This window comes from Genypterus blacodes, unplaced genomic scaffold, assembly GCF_046128005.1.
Source record: "Genypterus blacodes isolate CSIRO-AG114 ecotype Tasmania unplaced genomic scaffold, CSIRO-AGI_Gbla_v1 ptg000222l_1, whole genome shotgun sequence".
Taxonomy (NCBI): Eukaryota; Metazoa; Chordata; class Actinopteri; order Ophidiiformes; family Ophidiidae; genus Genypterus; species Genypterus blacodes.
The window spans coordinates 364,852-372,500 of record NW_027467021.1 but is presented as its reverse complement, the minus strand read 5'-3'; the positions used below and the strand labels follow the sequence as shown (position 1 = coordinate 372,500).

The 7,649-nt window shown below is 45.3% G+C and overlaps 1 protein-coding gene across 1 annotated transcript in view; it reads left to right on the top strand.

The window, feature by feature from the left end:
• Positions 1 to 3,016, top strand: part of cdk19 (cyclin dependent kinase 19) — a 20,737-nt gene extending 17,721 nt beyond the window's left edge. Inside the window, exon 13 of the mRNA XM_076170525.1 lies at positions 1 to 3,016. This exon is cut by the window's left edge and continues 1,702 nt beyond it. The gene's annotated coding sequence lies outside the window, so the exon portion shown is untranslated.
• Positions 3,017 to 7,649: the final 4,633 nt, after the last annotated feature.

Sequence of the window (7,649 nt, the reverse complement as noted above, 5' to 3'; positions counted from 1 at the left end):
TGCTCCTCCCTCATTGGTCCTGCTCGGTCACATGACAGACGAGTCCAAGTTGAGGAACGGACCCATTGACTCTGCTCTAACTGTACTACATGTGCTCTGACACAGGAAGGACTGAGGAACGGGGTCAGGAGGAAGTGTCCCTGCCAGATCTGTGGGATAAGGAAACACTGACGCCGTGTGGCGGGAGAGAGAACTGCACCCCTCTCCTCTACATTCATTAACCCTCTGGGGTCTAAAGTCACAGTTCTAATTTGACTTTTCCTTGAATTTGTCTTCCATTTTTCCATAAAGAAATTCCAAGGCAAAGATAAAATAGACAGAAAGAGAAAATTATTTTCTTAATTTCTATAAATCTTTAAAAAGACAAAAATCATTTTCTTATACAGAAAAATATAAACAATGAATTTGTGTGAAAAACATTTCTATTGTTAATATCTTTTTTTAAATCTTTAAAGGAGGAAAACAGTTTAACATTTATAAATGTTTAGTATTTATACAATTTCTTCCCTTTTATTTGAGATGTTTTTTACAAATAAAAACAAACTTTAACTAAAATATTTATAGAAATCTAAGAACACTTCTTCAAACTAAAACATTTTGTGTAAATTTTCTAATTTCAAAAATTTCAAAATTTCTTCTAAAAGGGTGAATTTGTAGATGCATAAAGACTTTAGACTCCAGAGGGTTGCAGACTCATGATCCTCTTCATCTGCTTCCCTGACTCTTCAGCGCCCCCTGCTGGCTCAGCATTTTATAGCTGCATTCATTTGTACATGGAGTTTGTGACCTCAGCAGGAAGAGTTTAATTCCAAAATGACAAAGTTGAGAACGTTTCCTGGTCCAAATCTGCACACACGAGACAAAGACTTCATCCTCGGCTCTGACTGAACCAACTCTGACCTTTCACCTCACTCCATTAACGCAAACCAAAGATGAAGACTCATACAGTGACACAAATATTATGTTTTTAATTATGTTTGCGTGTTTTGTTATCCAAGTCATAGAATGTCTGGACTATGAGATGACAAGAAGCTCAGGAGAAGACCTGAGACCTCCTGTCCTCTAATGGAGACCAGCAGGAGGGGAAGTCATCATCAGTACAAAGGTTATGACTCATTCTGACTGAAGGACACTGGGACTGATTTGTTTTGACTCCTGACTTCCTGTCTTTATTTGGTACTTGGACAGACAGGAGACATTTCTGCCTCTGCCTCTTTTCTCCACGTATCGGAGGTCAGATCAGATTATTTTCATCATTTTGGATGTGGTCTCTTCCAGCGTTCTTCTTCTCCGTCCTAAGTGAGACGACGTCATGACCGACGGGGTCAAACCTTTCTCCCTTTATGAGGCCGGCCGTGAGTTTGACCTTTAGATGGAGCCGCTATGTCTCTCCATGTAAGCGAGTCGTCCCAAGTCTCATGTCAGACAACAACTCCTATGCAAGAATGGCAGCGCAGCTCTGTGCCGTGTGGCGCTCTGGCTTGCAGCTCTGGCTTGCCGCTCTAGCTTGCCGCTCTGGCTCAGCATGCTTTCTGGCGCCTTGCTGGCTGGCTGGCGTGTTTTCATTCCTTTTGTAGAGTTTAGTGCAGCGCTCTGTCTCTGTGGCTCTAGATGAAATATTGTAAAGATAAGCCTCTATATGAATATTATACAATCATATTTATTATTTCCATAATAATCTTTCCTCTGCCTTAACTATAGTAGCTCTAGAGAGGGACCTGTGTCAGGCCGTCGCCGTGGAAACCAAGTATTTCTCGTTACTTTGGAGTCATTTCCTCTCTAAGCTGGTGTGTAATATCGTACCTTATTACAGAATGTGTCGCCATTTCACGCCGCTCGTGGCCAAGCAAGGCCGACGCCTTCATTTGGTCTCGGTGGATAAGCCTGAATTACTTTGCTGAATATTTCACGTTGTTTTTGTGTTTTTTTACGAGAATGAAAAGATCCACAGGTGAGTTTTTGTGGATGGTGCCTTTTTGTATTTACTCATGTTGTGAAGATGCAGTGATGAGTGAGTTTGTGTCTGAGTTCTCTTGAGTTCTCTTGTGTTCTCTTGAGTTCTCTTATGTCCTCTTGCGTGCTCTTGTGTTCTCTTGAGTTCTCTTGAGTTCTCTTGTGTTCTCTTATGTTCTCTTGTGTTCTCTTGAGTTCTCTTATGTTCTCTTGTGTTCTCTTGAGTTCTCTTGTGTTCTCTTGAGTTCTCTTATGTTCTCTTGTGTTCTCTTGAGTTCTCTTATGTTCTCTTGTGTTCTCTTGAGTTCTCTTGTGTTCTCTTGTGTTCTCTTGAGTTCTCTTGTTGCTCTTCAGGTTTTCTTCTCTATGTAGCATATTGTTATGTACGCTAACCGGATGCTAGCAGCTAAATGTACACTAAAGACTCTGTGTTTCTCTCTGATCGTCGCCCTCACACATCATTGAAGTTAAGGACATTTTGAAACGCTGTACATACAAATGCATTGTAAGGATTTGACATTGAGATGTTGATCTTTGTGTTTTACTGCTCTGTTGTTGCTAAGATACTTAGAGGGAAATGAAATATTTGATGTTTTTATTGTCTCGCTTTAGACACTAAAGTTATGGCAGTGCTAAGAAAGTTATAAGACACACCACGCTCCTGTGTGTGTGTGTGTGTGTGTGTGTGTGTAGATATTAACAGACATGTTCATACACGCCTGTATGACAGCTAGCGCCACCTCCAGGCTTCTCTCTCTCTCTCTCTCTCTCTCTCTCTCTCTCTCTCTCTCTCTCTCTCTCTCTCTCTCTCCCCTCCTCCTTGTCATTAGTGTTGCATGTGCCTGTCTCTCTGATGGAGAACGTCAGCACTTATCGTCGCCCTCTGAACAGTTTGTACAGAAAGACGGACGCTCCATCTGCAAATCTGAGCTGAATCCTTTAATCCACACCTACAGGCTACAGGTTAGAGCTGCAGAATCACTACCTTTACATTCACACTGAGTGTTTATCTGCACTGCCAGTGAGGCGGGAATGTGATGAGAGCCAGGAGACTCAACCACACAGGCTACAGAGCAGCAGAGAGCAGCAGCGACTCCTGCTGGTGGGTTTGGACTTTCTCTCTTTGAGTCTCTGCCTCCTCTGCACATTTTGCCGTTCAAAGGCGTCGAAACGTTGTGATGACATGACCCCTCTACCCACCACAGTGTTTTAATAAGCTCGTCCCTATTTAGGAAGAAGTTACTATGCAGCAGATCACAAAGTGAAGTCATTTATAATTCAGACAGGTTTGAGGTTCTGATGAATCCACATTTGATGCACAGAGCATCAGTTTGCAGGTCGGGTGTCCGTCAGCTCCTCTACATTCTCTCTGTATTAGGTGTGTGTGTGTGTGTGTGCGTACACACCATTTGCCTCCATGTATTGTCTTTTCATAACATTTGTAGATAAGGCAGCCAAAGCTCTGCAAAGGAAACTTTAAAAAAAGAAGAAGACATTTATTTGGCTGCTTTAAGCAAATGTGTCCAAATGTCTCTGTACAAATGACTTCATGAGAAAAGTCCTGTATATTTATTTTATATCCTCTATTGTCATAAATATCTCTTTGGTCTCAATCACTTTGGTTTCACAGCACAGAGGCGCTTTGTTTACATTTACTCCTGGATCAGATTCAGGACTTTATGGAATTTTGAAAACTGGGAGATTTCTCATATTTTTGTCAGTTTCATCAAAAGTCAAATGTGAATCTGAGTGATGAACAGTTTGGACTCAAATATCTGCTTTGATAAATGAATGCAGTTCTTGTAGAGAAACAGACAGAAACATGCAGCAGACACACAGCTCCCATGGAAACAGAGCAGGTTTGCTACATTGGACAGAGATGACATTAGATCATCTACACTCTCTAAACAAACACATACTCTGAAGCTCTGAGGCTGGGGAGGAGCTTCAGACTGTAACTGTTCCTGTTCACCACTTGATGTCACCCAAGGGTGCCGGTTCACTGAGCTGCTGCTGCTCCTGAAGGTCAGAACCAGGAGGAACCTCTTCATCATCACTTTAGAAGCACACGTTTGACCCCACGGAGCATAAATCAAAGCTTTTGTGCTGACGGCTGCATTCTGTACATTACTGCCAGCGGGCCGTCGCTCTGCCAGAGCAGCCTGCAGAGACCTGAATCTGCCAGAGCAGCCTGCAGAGACCTGAATCTGCCAGAGCAGCCTGCAGAGACCTGAATCTGGCCTCACATCAATCAATCACTGTGAACATTCAGTCCCCTCGCTCTTTCCTCTCACTGATGTAATGTTGTGCAGAAATGCATTGAGTTCATTTGCAAAGACAGATGAGCTTCATTTGAATCACATTTCACAGTTATATTTGTATTCTTCATTCATAGATCCATGGACGGCTCACAGAGTGGATCAACACAAACATGCTTGGCTGGGATGGAGACTTTTATCTCACGTCTTCTTTACAAAAACCTGTAATCAAAAACACAAAACAACAACATGAGACAGCTCAGCTCGCTCACTGCTGCAGAACTGAAGAGTCAACGTGTCGCCTCCATGTCACTGCTGATGCCATTTAGTTTCGCACACACGCACACACACACACACACACACACACTCATGCATAGAGACGTTAGAAACACGGACGACCTCTGGCTTCTCGAGTTCCCTCGCTCAGCCGAGGTGTACAGTCTCATTTTTGGATGACTGGAGTGCTTCCAGTCGGCGCCGAGACATTCCAGCAGACGTGTGAATCGAGCGCTAAATTCAGGTTGGCTCGGTTGGGGCGACGCAGGCCCGAGAGGAGCAGCCGGAGCAGCGGCTCAGCCTGCAGCCACTCTGACACAACCTGCAGGAAATTTATGAGCTGGAATGAGTTCAGCTAAATGTATTAAAGTGGATCATCATTCCACTTCCTGCTCTGTTTACGGCTCAGCTACAGAGCAACGCAACTCATTACACAGACGCTCACAAACAAGACATCCAGAGGCTCAGCAGGTCACACAGACACTCAATAACATTAACAAGCCCTTTAAAACTTCCATTACGCTGAGATTAAGAAGATAAATCTGCTTTCAGTGTCTGTCACTATAGTCTCCACAGCAACCTGAACGATCTCTCTCACTCTTTATTAATTCAGGAGAAATTAATCAATAATCAATCCAGTGATCAGTTGTGGATGCAGATCCATTCAGCCTGTCTGTCCTTCACTGAATCAGCTTCATCTCAGCTCCATGATGCTGCTAGTTGATGTTTGTAGCTCTGCCTGGAGATATAGAGTTCCTATCTGAAGAGGACTGAGGGACCACCAGATCCTGACTACTGATCCAGGTCCTACTGATCCAGATCCTACTGATCCAGATCGATGAATGAATGATCAAACCTTCTCATGCCTCCCTGTCAGCTTGTCAAAGAAGTTCCTGTGTGTTTCTGTCTGTTACAGTTGTGCTGAAGTGTCAGTTTGACCTTCAGGGTTGGAGCTCTGCCATCTCTGCACTCACTCCCAGTGTGTGTGTGTGTGTGTGTGTGTGTGTGTGTGTGTGTGTGTGTGTGTGTGTGTGTGTGTGTGTGTGTGTGAGCCTCCGCCCACAGCCTGGTGCTCACACTCTAAAGACCTTCAGATTTCACTCTGAGCATTAGCGTCTGCTAACGTCTCCTTCTACTGGGCTCATTCTGACAGTCAGCATTGAATATAATACACCTGGGTTCATATCAGGAGAGCTGCAGTTATAAATCTGGATCTGGGTCAGTAGGATCTGGGTCAGTAGAATCTGGGTCAACAGGATCTGGATGATCTGGATTGCGATCCTTTATTTCAGGAAATCTGGAAATCCCCTTAATCATCTCTTCATTTTTAGTTTTCAACCAATCTCACATGGTGTGTGTGCCTGAGTGGAGGCACAGATGTGTGTTTGCTCCTCCTCACCTGCTGCACACGACGACACTGATGAGGACTAATGAGTGCAGAGCTCAAGCTAGAGCGCTGACCCGGGACCGGCCTCAGACTGACAGAGCAGCGTCTCTCCAGGCCCAGACTGCAGGTGGCCAGACTCGTCTCCCCGGGGTCGGGGGGCCCTGCTGCGGTGGAGGGGCCCTGCTGAGGTCGGGGGGCCCTGCTGGGGTGGGGGGGCCCTGCTGGGGTCAGACCATCCATGTCTGACTTCTAGTGGGCTTCTGATATGTTACATACGTGTGTTATACTTCTTGTTTCAGACTTAAGTGCAGGTCTGAGTACAGCATGATAACAGGGAAATGGACGCAGCATTATGTGTGTGTGTGTGAGTGTGTGTGTGTGTGTGTGGAATGCAGAGCGGGAGCAGAAATCTGGCACACACATTCTACTCCAGGTTCAGTGGAAATTTGTGGAAGTTTGATTCCCACTCTGTTTTGTTTTTGCTGATTCACAGCCCTGACACACAGCCCCCCTCACACACACACACACACACACACACATAGTGTGTGTGAGCCTTTGTAAGTGGAATGAATCCCCATGAGAGGGAATAAGAGCCTCCACTGTGCCATCAGTCCACTGTCCACATTCAGGGGGATTTCAGCTCCCCGGGCTTCAAACCCAGAGTCAAGGGGTCACAGCCTGGGCCAGATAGCAGGGGCCACTTGGTGTGTGTGTATGTGTGTGTGTGTGTGTGAGTGAGTGAGCGACTGTGTGGGTGTGTGTGTGTGTGTGTGTGTGAGTCACTGCATTACGCCGACACACGAGACGCCATATGTTTCCACCCAGTTGACTGAAGAACAAATGCACCGTCCTTTTTCATGAGGGTTCCCACAAGCGTCTGTTTTCTCACTCACCCTGTGTGTGTGTGTGTGTGTGTGTGTGTGTGTGTGTGTTAAAGCAGCAGCAGCAGCAAGCAGTAGACTCGGTCAGCTTCAATTATGTCGTAAAACACAAACTAAACGGGACACCTGTTTATGGTGTCCACACAGAGTGAAGTAAAGTCTGGGGATTAAAAGAGCAAACCATCCTCCATTATGTGTCTGTGTGTGTGTGTGTGTGTGTGTGTGTATGTATTCCTCTCTCTGTTTGAAGCTTTGATATAGGGTGATTGAGTCCATCCTCTTCATATCAGAGTCTAAATTGTAATGCGAGTCGCCTCATGCTGCGATTACGCAACACGTCATGTTTACGCAGAGAGCAATGGGCGCATGGATGTGTGAGTCACATGTGTCCATACGGAGGGACGGACGTGTCTCTGGGATCAGGCCCCATGTTGCATTGATCTCACTTCATTCCATGGTTTTTGTCTCGTTTGCTTTGCGTTGACACTTCAGGAGACGGAGTGTCTCTGTGAATGGTCTGGTCCTTTAGCCTGCACAGGTTCAGGTGTGTTATGGAGTCTCTCCTGGTCTTATTGGGACTGTTGGCTGTGCGGTCTTGTCTGTGATATTGGGTCCATACTCAAGTTTCCCTCATAAAGCCTGCAACAAAGTACAATTCAACGTTTAACCGATTTAAATATCGGAAAATGTTGGAGAGAATTTGAAGTAAGAAGTCAAATCAAATGAAAGCTCTTAAAGACGTTCTTCTCACTCACAGTGCTTCACATTCCTGCCTGTCAGCCGCCCTCCTGCCTCAGAGTGTTTACAGTCCTGCACACAGGGAAGGAGCCATGTTTGGCCTTCACTCGCCAAATTCTGCCACCCGTCTCTGTGGCCCGTAGCCTGCAGGCTTCA